At 52.6% G+C, this 12,221-nt stretch overlaps 1 long non-coding RNA gene across 1 annotated transcript; it reads left to right on the top strand.

Annotated features, from left to right (window-relative positions):
• The first annotated feature begins 235 nt into the window (after window positions 1-235).
• On the top strand, window positions 236-2,911 carry LOC129400793 (uncharacterized). The gene is made up of 3 exons (XR_008627910.1): window positions 236-332; window positions 703-784; window positions 2,517-2,911. It is a non-coding gene; the product is annotated as an uncharacterized LOC129400793 (long non-coding RNA).
• The last annotated feature ends 9,310 nt before the right edge of the window (window positions 2,912-12,221 follow it).

Here is a 12,221-nt window from a genome sequence, read left to right as displayed (position 1 = left end):
GTCTGTCTGTCTGTCTGTCTGTCTCTCTCTCTCTCTCTCTCTCTCTCTCTCTCTCTCGGAAAGTTACATGGCTGCAGATTGTCCTGTCATCGTCCTCCAGCTCCAGGCTCCTGACTTGGGCAGGAGAAAGCCAAGTCCCCGTGTCCGATGGTCACCTGGTGGCTCTCTCTGGTGGACACAGAGTCCACTCCTGGTCCCTCATGTCCAACGCCCGCGTCTCCTGTTCCATGCCCAGGTTGTGAAGAGCCGACGTCCAGCCTGGCATACGTGTACGTCCTGGTGGTGCTCGGGACCCTGGTGTGTGCCTGCGTCCTGCTCTTCGTGTACCGCAGGTACGCCCGCAGGGGTGAGGTGGGCGTGAGGACCCAGGGGCTGGTCACGGGAGCACATCAGGGGGGCGAAACTCAAGCCTCTCCTGCCGACTGGGAGACACGTGCTCCAAATTTGGCAGAATTGACGGAGTCTCATCTGCCCGGAATCGTTCTCTCTCCCCGGTATTCCGAAAGGGAGAACTTCCAAACCACGGTGGGGGGGAGGGTGTTAGCTGAGCAACAACCCCCCTCCCCGCTGACTCAGTCACCATCGCCAAGCTCCGGGAAAATCCTCAACAACGGCAATATCTGGGCTCTCTTGCAGGAGTTGTCCTTGGGGCCAGCTGGCCCCACCGTCCACTAGTTACTCACGTTATTCCCATCTCACTAGGTTCCTGGGGACCTCCACGCTGTTTTCACGCATCCCGCAAGTCAGAGATAAACTGAACGATGGACAGCAGGTGGACCAGCAGGTAGACGTCAGGAGGGAGGGAAGAAAGCCTGGGAGTGACCCTCTGTGGACTCCACCAGAGAGGGCCACCAAGGCACCAGAGCAGGAGCTGGCATCCTGGGGGTTGCTCGGGGCTGTTCTGGGGTGGGGTGGGGGTTGTCTGTGGTTCCCTCTGGGAGCTGTGTCTGTGGGTATGGGAGTGAGAGGGAGGGTGGGAGGAGGGAGAGAGGAAGAAGAATGAGGAAGAGGGGAGGAGAGAAGAGACACAGAGAAACAGAGATAATTGATGAATTGATGATTGGTCATTGGTGAATGGAACAATGATGATTGAATTGAATGGATGGATGATGGATGGATGGATGGATGGATGGATGGATGAGTGAATGGATGTTGGATATATGGATGGATGAATATATGTATAGATGAATGGATGGATGGTTGATGGATGAATGATGGATGGATGGCGGATGGATGGATAAAAGGTGGAACAAGAAGGAGGAGGAGGAGAAGAAGAAGAAGAAGGAGAAGGAGAAGAAGAAGAAGGAAGGAGGAGAAGAAGAAGAAGGAGAAGAAGAAGGAAGAGGAGAAGAAGAAGAAGAAGAAAGGAAGGAGAAGAAGAAGAAGAAGAAGAAGGAGAAGAAGAAGAAGAAGAAAGGAAGGAAGGAGAAGAAGAAGAAGAAAAGAAGAAGAATGGATGGATGAATGATGGATGGATGAAAGGTGGATGGACAGAGCAGATGAATGGATATATCATGATGGGTTGAGGGAGGGAGGGATGACAGGAGAATAGATGGATAGTTGGTTGGTCATAGGAGAGGAATGAATGGGTACTGTATTGATAACAGTAGATTGATATGGGTGGTGGGTAGATCAGTGCAGGAATGAAGGGATGAATGACAGTGGATAATGATGAAAGGATGAGAGTAGGATGTGATGAATGTATGGATAGAAGGATGTATGATGGGTGCGGTGGGTAGGTGGATGTTGGTGGGAGGAGAAATGGATGAATTGATAGATAACGAATGGGTGATGGATAGATGGATGGATAGATGACAGTGGACAGAAAAAATTGCATAAATGATAAGTGAATGATGGTTGATGATGGATGAATGGGTGGGTAGATGGAAAGACGATGGATGGAGGACGGATGGATGGTGGATAACTTATGGATAGACGGATGCCAATAAATTAACAGTGGGTGGATAACAGTGGGTAATGATGACCTTATTCGTGGATAAGTGGATAAGTAATGGATGGACGTTATTTGGATGGTGATGGACTGGTGGATCGGAGGATGGATGGGTAATTAAATATATAAGCATTGTATAAGTGTGTGTGTGTTAGCAGCAGAGACAGACAGGTGCAGATAGATTCCCAGAAAGATTCAGAGAGGAGAGAATGATCCACCTCACTCCGTCTTGGCCTGAAAATCTACGGATGCCAGGATCGTGGCTTGTCCCAGGACAGGGGTCCACTGGGATGTCCCAAAGGCATCCAGACCAAGCTGCAGTGATTTCCAATCAGTGAGAAAAGGGTGGACTCCCTGGGGGGGGTCAGAGAGGTGTCCACGGGCAGAGCATGTAGGGGGCTTCGGTTGGATTCCAGCACTCCACACCCCCCACCCCCCAGCACCCCAAGGAGTCACCCCTGGGGATATAGAGCAGGAGTTGTCCAAAGCCAAAACGAAGAAGGCAATCGGGGCTCTGTCCTCCCTCCCCTCCTGGGGTCACGCCCCTCCTGACTCTCATCCGCAGGTCCCCTGGGAGAAGTGCCTGGCCACTGAGGGAAAGACCGACAGTGAACACATACTCGTGGTGACCTTGCAGGAAGATACACAGACCCAACCGTGCCTGGGAAGCCACAAGAAGGCTGGATCCAGTTGAGCCTGAAGGCGTGCTGAGCTGTGATTGTTTTGACTTGTTGCGTTTTTGTTTTGTTTTGTTTTGTTTTGTTTTGTTTGCTTTTTGGGTCACACCCGGCGATGCACAGGGGTGACTCCTGGCTCTGCACTCAGGAATGACCCCTGACGGTGCTCAGGAAACCATATGGGATGCTGGGAATCGAACCCAGGTCAGCTGCATGCAAGGCAAACACCCTCCCCGCTGTGCTATTGCTCCAGCCCTTGCTGGTTGTTGTTTTTTTTTTTTTAATGAAAGCGATGTTTTGCAAAGATGTGTGTTGTCTGAGCCCCGCCATGCCCTTCCAACTTTGCAGCCTCCTCCTCCTTCAGTGAGCCCCCACCCGAGAGGGGTGGGGACCACCGAGGTAGCCACTGGGCTGGGAAACTCGGCTCACGGCTGGCCTCTGACCGGGTGAGAATGGCACCGCCTGACTGTTCCTCCCAAAGCGGGCAGTTCGGACCAGGGTCTGCTGTGTGGACGCTGCGGGGCTGAGCCCTGTCCTCTCTCAGCTCTGCGGGGGCTTCACTTCCTTGTCAGATCACCTGGCCGGGGCTGCCAGGGGCCACCCGGGCACATGGGACCCTCACAGTGAGCAGAGGCAGACGGTGTTCCGCCGACAAACATGATTGTCAAGCCTTGTTGTGAGAAGTGGGATGGGAGGGGGTAAAGGCGGGGTGTTCATGATGGGGAGTTCGTGGTGGGTGTTCATGGGGCAGTGATCAGGACGGGTGTTCGTGATGGGGAGTTTGTGATGGGTGTTCATGATGCAGTGTTTGTGATGGGGTGTTCGTGATGGGGTGTTTTATGATGGGTGTTTATGATGGGGTGTTTGTGATGGGTGTTCATGACGGGGTGTTTGTGATGGGGTGTTTTATGATGGGTGTTCATTATGGAGTGTTTGTGATGGGGTGTTTTATGATGGGTGTTCATGATAGGGTGTTTGTGATGGGGTGTTTTATGATGGGTATTCGTGATGGGGTGTTAATGATAGGTGTTCATGATGGAGTGTTTGTGATGGGGTGTTTTATGATGGGTGTTTGTGATGGGCTGTTAATGATGGGTTTCATGATGGGTGTTTGTGATGGGGTGTTAATGATAGGTTTTCATGATGGGGTGTTTGTGATGGGGTGTTTTATGATGGGTGTTCATGATGGGGTGTTTGTGATGGATGTTCATAATGGGGTGTTCATGACGGGGTGTTTTACGATGGGTGTTTGTGATGGGCTGTTAATGATGGGTTTCATGATGGGTGTTTATGATGGGGTGTTCGTGATGGGGTGTTAATGATAGGTGTTCATGATGGAGTGTTTGTGATGGGGTGTTTTATGATGGGTGTTTATGATGGGGTGTTCATGATGAGTGTTCATGATGCGGTGTTCATGATGGGGTGTTTCACAATGGGTGTTTATGATGGGGTGTTCATGATTGGGTGTTCATGATGGGTGTTTTACGATGGGTGTTTGTGATGGGGTGTTAATGATGGGTTTCATGATGGGGTGTTTGTCATGGGGTATTCGTGATGGGGTGTTAACGATAGGTGTTCATGATGAAGTGTTTGTGATGGGGTGTTTTATGATGGGGTGTTCATGATGGGGTGTTTTATGATGGGTGTTTGTGATGGGGTGTTAATGTTTGTGATGGGGTGTTCATGATGGGGTGCATGATGGGGTGTTTGTGATAAGGTGTTTTATGATGGGTGTTTGTGATGGGTGTTAATGATGGGGTGTTTTACAATGGGTGTTTGTAATGGGGTATTTATGATGGGTGTCCGTGATGGGGTGTTCATGATGGGGTATTTGTCATTGGGTGTTCATGATGGGGGGTGTTTGTCACGGGGTATTCATCATGGGGTGTTGTCATGGGGTGTTTGTCACGGGGTGTTCTTGGTGGGTGTTCTTGGTGGGGTGTTTGTGACGTGTGTTCACAATGGGTGTTCCTGACAGGTGTTCATGGTGGCGTATTCATAACGGGTGCTCACGAGAGACTGTTCCTGATGAGGGTTCCTGACGGAGTGTCGATTCCGGGGCTTGATACTGACAAAATGCTGCTCACGGCAGGCTGGGCCAGGACAAGGGAACCCTGTCACATTCCCTCTGGGCGATTGGTTGCCCTCGTGTCACTGGCATCACAACCCTGACGGACAAACGGAAGCACCTGAAGAGCCCTACAACCACCATCACCCCAACACTCTTTTTTTTTTTGCTTTTTGGGTCCCACCCGGCGATGCTCAGGGGTCCCTCCTTGCTCTGCACTCAGGAGTCACCTCTGGTGATGCTCAGGGGGACCCTAGGGGATGCTGGGACTCGAACCCGGTCAGCTGTGTGCCAGGCAAACGCCCTCCCCGCTGTGCTATTGCTCCAGCCCTGAGCTCCCACTTTCTATTGTTGTAAGACGTGAATGAAAGGCTGGTCTGTGACTCAGTTTCCTTCCTGGTGGGCGCAGAGCTTGAGTGTCACCTCCACTGTCTGTATCTTCAGTGTCTCTCCCTCCGTATCTCTCTGTCTCTTCCTCTCCCCTCTGTCGTCTCTGTGTAAATCACCCGTCTCCGCCTCTCTGTGTCACTCTCTCTCTGTCCCCCTCTCCGTCTCTCTCTGTCTCTGGATCTCTCTCTGCTGTTCTCTCTCTCTCCATCCATCTCTCTGTCCCCTGGTTTCTCCCTCTGACTCGACTTCCCCATCTGTCCCTGTCTCATAGTTTTGTGACTGACCTTCTTCTCCTCCTGGTCCCTGTATCTCTCCTCCGTCTCCACATCTCTCCGTCTCTGCCTCTCCCTCTGTCTCTCTCCGTCCCTTTCTATGTCTCTGTGTCTTCATCCACCCCCGTATCTCTGTCTCTCCCTCTCTCTGCCCCTCTGTGTTGCTCTCTCTGCCTCTCTCCATCTCTCTGTTTCCCTCCTTCATCTTTCATTTCTTGTACATCTGACCCTCCACTCTCTCTCTTTTTCCTCCTCCTTCTTTTTTTTCTTTTTGGGTCACACCCGGCGATGCTCAGGGGTCCCTCCTGGCTCATGCACTCAGGAATCACTCCTGGCGGTGCTCGGGGGACCCTATGGGATGCCAGGAATCGAACCCAGGTCAGCCCCATGCCAGGCAAATGCCCTACCTGCTGTGCTATCGCTCTAGCCCCCTTCTCTCTCTCTTCTTTTCACTTGATCTCTCTCCATCTCCCTCCCACTCTGCCTCAGTTTCCCCATCTTGTCTGTGTCCCATCTGCAGGACTGCCCTCTCTCTCCATCTCTCTTGGATTCTTTTTTTTTTTCTCTCCCTATCGGCCCCTGCATCTTCCCACCCGTCTGTCCTTCTGCCCGTCTGTCTATCTGCCCTGCCGATCTCTCCCCGCCCTTCCTGTCTCCCTTAGTCTCTCCCTCTCTGTCTCTTTCTCGGTCTCTCTGCCTCCCCTCCGTCTCTACTTCCCCTCCGCCTCTCCGTGCTTTTCTGTGTCTCTGCACCCTCGTGCATCCCCGGAGATCTCTGTGTCTCCCCCTCTCTCTGCCCGTTCCCTCCATCTCTCTCTCCATCCCCCCGTATCCCTGGACCCCCCAGGCTCCCAGCTGCCCCGTCCACTCCGTGCCCAGCCCTGGGGGAAGTTTGCCAACGAGGAGTTTGTGCCTGGCATGCATCGACCTGGACAGCTGCGTGTCCACCGGGACGGAGCCCGGGAAAGGCGGGCAAGGGTCCGAGCCCTCCTGCCCACCCTGTTCTCCGCAGGGGCTCCGCCTCCTCCCTCCGCCCGGCTCAGGGGTGAGCCTCGTGCACGGTCCAGCAACGCCATCCACCACCCAGAGTCCAGCGGCAACGGTCAGCCGGGCCGTCCAGGGGACACGACTCCACCAGGTCGTGGCAGGGGCCACAGAGGGTCTGGGGTCCCCCCAGGTCATGCCCCCACCTTGAATTGTGAGCCGTAGGACGCCCGCCCGCCCCACACCCGAAGCCTCTCACCAGCTTCCCTGGGGCTGAGACCCCGTGAGGCAGGAAGCTGCGTTACAGCCCCCTCTTCCCTCCCCCCCGCTGGCCAGCCCAGCACAAGAGGAAGCTGCCACGTGGACAGATGGACACACAGATGGAGGGGGAGCAGAGGCGGGCGGGGTCCTGGTCCCCCCACCTGATGAGGCCAGGGCTGGCGGGAGGAAGAGAGATGCAGAGAGATTAAGGGTTGGTCTAACAGCGCCTGTGCCAGGAAGGATCTCCAAAGCAGAGAGAGAACGGAGAGACAGAGAGACAGAGAGAGGGAGAGAGGGAGAGACAGAGAGAGGGAGAGGGAGAGAGATTAAGGGTTGGTCTAAAAGCGCCTGTGACAGGAACGTTCTCCAAAGCAGAGAGAGAACGCAGAGACAGAGAGACAGAGAGAGGGAGAGGGGGAGAGAGAGAGAGAGAGAGGGAGAGACAAAGAGAGGGAGAGAGAGAGGGAGAGGGAGAGAGAGAACGGAGAAAGAAACAGAGGGAGAGAGGAAAAGAGAGACAGGGAATGAGAGAGAAAGAGAGAGAGAGCTTGGAACAGAGACAGAGATAATTCTCTCAGAGACAGAGAGAGAGAAAGGAGAGATACAGGTGAGTGTCTAAGACAGACAAAGAGTCTTTGAGAGAGAGAGAGAAGGGGACAGACAGAGAGAGGAAAAGAGGGAATGAGAGAGAAAGAGAGAGAGAGCTTGGAACAGAGACAGAGATAATTCTCTCAGAGACAGAGAGAGAAAGAAATTCTCTCAGAGACAGAGAGAGAGAAAGGAGAGATACAGGTGAGTGTCTAAGACAGACAAAGAGAGTCTTAGAGAGAGAGAGAAGGGGACAGACAGAGAGAGAGGAAAAGAGGGAATGAGAGAGAAAGAGAGAGAGAGCTTGGAACAGAGACAGAGATAATTCTCTCAGAGACAGAGAGAGGGAGAGAGAGACAGAGAGAGAGAACGGAGAAAGAAACAGAGGGAGAGAGGAAAAGAGAGACAGGGAATGAGAGAGAAAGAGAGAGAGAGCTTGGAACAGAGACAGAGATAATTCTCTCAGAGACAGAGAGAGAGAAAGGAGAGATACAGGTGAGTGTCTAAGACAGACAAAGAGAGTCTTAGAGAGAGAGAGAAGGGGACAGACAGAGAGAGAGGAAAAGAGGGAGTGAGAGAGAAAGAGAGAGAGAGCTTGGAACAGAGACAGTGATAATTCTCTCAGAGACAGAGAGAGGGAGAGAGAGAGACAGAGAGAGAGAACGGAGAAAGAAACAGAGAGAGAGAGGAAAAGAGAGACAGGGAATGAGAGAGAAAGAGAGAGAGAGCTTGGAACAGAGACAGAGATAATTCTCTCAGAGACAGAGAGAGAGGGAGAGAGAGACAGAGAGACAGAGATAATTCTCTCAGAGATCGAGAGAGAAAGAAAGGAGAGATACAGGTGAGTGTCTAAGACAGACAAAGAGAGTCTTAGAGAGAGAGAGAGACGGCAGGGAGAGAGAAGGTGGGGAAATAACTCAGAGACAGAGACATAGAGAGACAGGCCCACATAGGCAGAAGCAGAGAGAGACACAGAGAGAGAGATAAAGATAGAGGTAGAGAGAGGAAAAGGGGAGAGTTTGACACAGAGAAAATGAGAGAAAGAGGAAGAGCTCGAAGCAGAGAGATAAAGACAGTTCTCTGAGAGAGACAGAGGAAGGAGAGAGAGATGAGTCTCTGAGGCAGAGGCAGAGATAAGAGGCCCAGAGGAATCTTTGAAAGAGATAAAGAGAAGGAGGAACAGGCGGGCAGAGACGGAAGGAGACAGACAGGCACGGAAAGACAGACATAGACAGACGAGGGCAGAAAGATACAAGAGACAGACAGAGACAGAGAAAAGAGTCAGAGACAGACAGAATCAGAGAAAAACAGAGAGAGAGAGACAGAGAAAGAGACAGAGACAGACAATTCTCTGAGACACACATATCCAGAGACACAGAGACAGGTGAGTCTCTAAGACAGACCACAGTGAGAGACAGGAGTAATCTTGGAAAGAGAGAGAGAGAGAGAAGGAGGCAGAGAGGTAGAGAGACAGACACAGGGAGACAGAGACACAGAGAGAGACACAGATACGGAGAGATACCAAGGCAGAGAGAGACAGAGGTAGAGAGACACAGGGGCAGAGAGACACAGAGGCGGAGAGATACTGAGGCATAGAGACACAGAGGCAGAGACATACAGAGTGAGAGAGAGACAGAGGCAGAGAGAGAGAAGCAGAGAGACACAGAGGTAGAGAGACACAGAGGCAGAGAGACACAAGCAGAGAGACACAGAGGTAGAGAGACACAGAGGCAGAGAGACAGAAAGAGACACAGAGGCAGAGAGACAGAGGTAGAGAGAGAGAGGTAGAGAGACAGAGAGACAGACTCAGAGAGACATAGAGGCAGAGAGACACAGAGGCAGAGAGACAGAGAGAGACACAGAGGCAGAGAGACAGAGAGAGACACAGAGGCAGAGAGACAGAGAGAGAGACACAGAGGCAGAGAGACAGAGAGAGACACAGAAGCAGAGAGACAGAGAGAGACACAGAGGCAGAGAGACAGAGACACACAGAGGCAGAGAGACAGAGGTAGAGAGACAGAGAGACAGACTCAGAGAGACACAGAGGCAGAGAGACACAGAGGCAGAGAGACACAGAGGCAGAGAGACAGAGAGACACAGAGGCAGAGAGACAGAGAGACACAGAGGCAGAGAGACAGAGGTAGAGAGAGAGGTACAGAGACAGAGAGACAGACTTAGAGAGACACAGAGGCAGAGAGACAGAGAGAGACAGACTCAGAGAGACACAGAGGCAGAGAGACAGAGGTAGAGAGACAGAGAGACAGACTCAGAGAGACACAGAGGCAGAGAGACACCGAGGCAGAGAGACACAGAGGCAGAGAGAGACACAGAGGCAGAGAGACAGCCTGAGACCCCTCTACACGCCCTCCCCCGCCCCGGCCACTCATCGGCCCTGACCAGAGACCCTCCTGCCACCCCCCCAGAGGGGACAGACCAGGTAAGTGCTGGCAGGGCGGGCTGGCCCCGGGGACTCTGGTACGAGCTGGGTGCTCAGGGCTTGCAAGGGGGGGTTGCCCACCTGTGGCCTCTGCAGCACCAACCAGATATTTTTTCTTGGTCCTTCTGACGTGTTTCTCTGTCCTCTTGCTGTTCACCCGCCCTGAGTCTCTTGGTTGGGCTCTGGCTCCACACCCAGCAATGCTCCTAATTCTGTGCTCAGGGATCACTTCCGATGGAGGCTCGGAGGGCCCCGTGGACATCGAATCTGCACTATTTTCAGGGGTTGATAAGCCAGAGGACTGGAGCGATGATAGCACAGCGGGGAGGGCATTTGCCTGGCACGCGGCCGACCCGGGTTCGATGCCTCCGCCCCTCTCGGAGAGCCCGGCAAGCTCCCGGGAGTCTCCCGCCCGCACGGCAGAGCCTGGCAAGCTCCCCGTGGCGTCTCCGAGATGCCAAACACAGTCACAACAAGTCTCACCGTGGAGACGTGACTGGTGCCCGCTCGAGCCCATCGATGAGCAACGGGAGGACAGTGCTTAGTGCTATTATTATTATTATTATTATTATTATTATTATTATTATTTTGCTTTTTGGGTCCCACCCGGCGATGCTCAGGGCTTCCTCCTGGCTCTGCACCCAGGAATGACTCCTGGCGGTGCTTCAGGGGACTCTAGGGAATGCTGGGAATCGAACCCGGGTCAGCCGCGTGCAAGGCAAGCGCCCTCCCCACTGTGCTATCGCTCCAGCCCCCAGGAAAAGAAGAACTGAAAATAGATTTTCCGTACAGGGACAGACACAAGAACCGTTCTGTACCTGGACCACAAACTGCAGACTGCAAAAAAAAAAAAATAAATAAATGAAATAATTTCCAAATGGGGAGAAAGAGAAAGACAGAGACAGAGAGACAGGGAGAGACAGAGACAGAGAGACACAGAGAGAGAGATAGAGAGAGAGAGATGGAGGACACAGGTGGAGGGACGGGTGTTGGAACATTGTATGACAGAAACCGAATCGTAGCCACTTTGCAACAGTGAATCTTACTGTGGTTCAATAAAATAATAATAATAATATTTTTGATTTTTTAATATTATTTTTAATTTGTCTTGAAGATGAAAAACACACGGTCCATGAAAAATCAGTTACCTCTCCCTCCTATCTCTCCCTCCTACTCCCCCTCTCTTTTTTATTTTTTTCTTTTTGGGTCCCACCCGGCGATGCTCAGGGGTCCCTCCTGGCTCTGCACTCAGGAATGACTCCTGGCGGTGCTCAGGGGACCCTATGGGATGCTGGGACTCGAACCCGGGTCAGCCGCGTGCAAGGCAAACGCCCTCCCCGCTGTGCTATCGCTCCAGCCCCGTCCCCCCATCTTATTAAAGAGAAAATTGAGTAGCATGTTTTCTGCCATTCAATCAGCCGTCTTCCTCTTTCAACCTGTGCTTCATTTGCCTCGCAGAAACTCTTTAATTCAACATTGTCCCAGTGGTTGACTTTTGATTTGATTTGACTTTTGTCTTTTTTTACAATTTTATTTTATTTTTATAGTGTTGCTCATCACAGGGGCTGGAGCGATAGCACAGCAGGGAGGGGCGTTTGCCTTGCATGCAGCCGACTCGGGTTCGATTCCCAGCATCCCATAGGGTCCCCTGAGCACCGCCAGGGGTAATTCCCGAGTTCAGAGCCAGGAGTAACCCCTGTGCATGGCCGGGTGGGACCCAAAAAGAAAAAAAAGAAAAGAAAAGATGAGACCGTGAGTGCATGAGGGACAAACAGGCTCTGTCTGTCCTAGAACTTCCTCTTTCTGTTCATGTGATTCTTCCTCCCCCTCAGTGCTCAGGATGGAATGTGGTCATCTGTCCCCAAACATGAGCCACAGAGCCTCAGATCTGACAGGCTGCCCCGACTCTTACTGGTTATTTTTTTTAAACTGACCGGCAGGGTCACAGAACTGTTGGTGGTGAGGTTTCACGGACAACTTCATGCGCTCAGAATCCCTGGGAGAACGTGGAGCATTTCAAGACTGCCACGGGTGAACATAAAATGACATAGCAGGAGACGGACACCCAGGGACGGTAGAGACCAGGGCCAGGTGGATTAGCCCCATGGTTGGAAGCCGCCTCCTGAGCTGGGGGAGAAGGCGGCTGGGATGGAGAAGGGGTCACTGTGTCAGGGATGGTTGGAGGGATGCTCGGGATGGGAGACGTGTGCTGAGAGTCGACAAAGGACGCACCGTGACAGCCTCTCGGTGTCTGTATTGCAAACCAGGATGCCCCAAAGCAGAGAGAGAGTGTGGGGGAGATTGTCTGCCATGGAGGCAGGGGGAGGGCGGGATGGGGGGACACTGGGGACAGGGGTGGTGGGGAATGGGCACGGGTGGAGGGATGGGGGTTCCGTCACTGTGTGACTGAAACCCAACCATGAACAACTTTATAACTGTGTGTCTCAAAGTGATTCAATATAAGAAAATAACATCACATGAGACTGACACCCAAGGACAGTAGACACAAGGGCCAGGAGAATGGGTCCATGGTTGGAAGCTGCCTCTTGAGCTGGGGAAAAAGGCAGCTGGGATGGAGAAGGGGTCACTGAGT

This window comes from Sorex araneus (assembly GCF_027595985.1).
Source record: "Sorex araneus isolate mSorAra2 chromosome X unlocalized genomic scaffold, mSorAra2.pri SUPER_X_unloc_11, whole genome shotgun sequence".
In the NCBI taxonomy this organism is placed as follows: domain Eukaryota; kingdom Metazoa; phylum Chordata; class Mammalia; order Eulipotyphla; family Soricidae; genus Sorex; species Sorex araneus.
The sequence above is the reverse complement of the archived record's forward strand: the minus strand, read 5'-3'. Positions and strand labels throughout refer to the sequence as shown.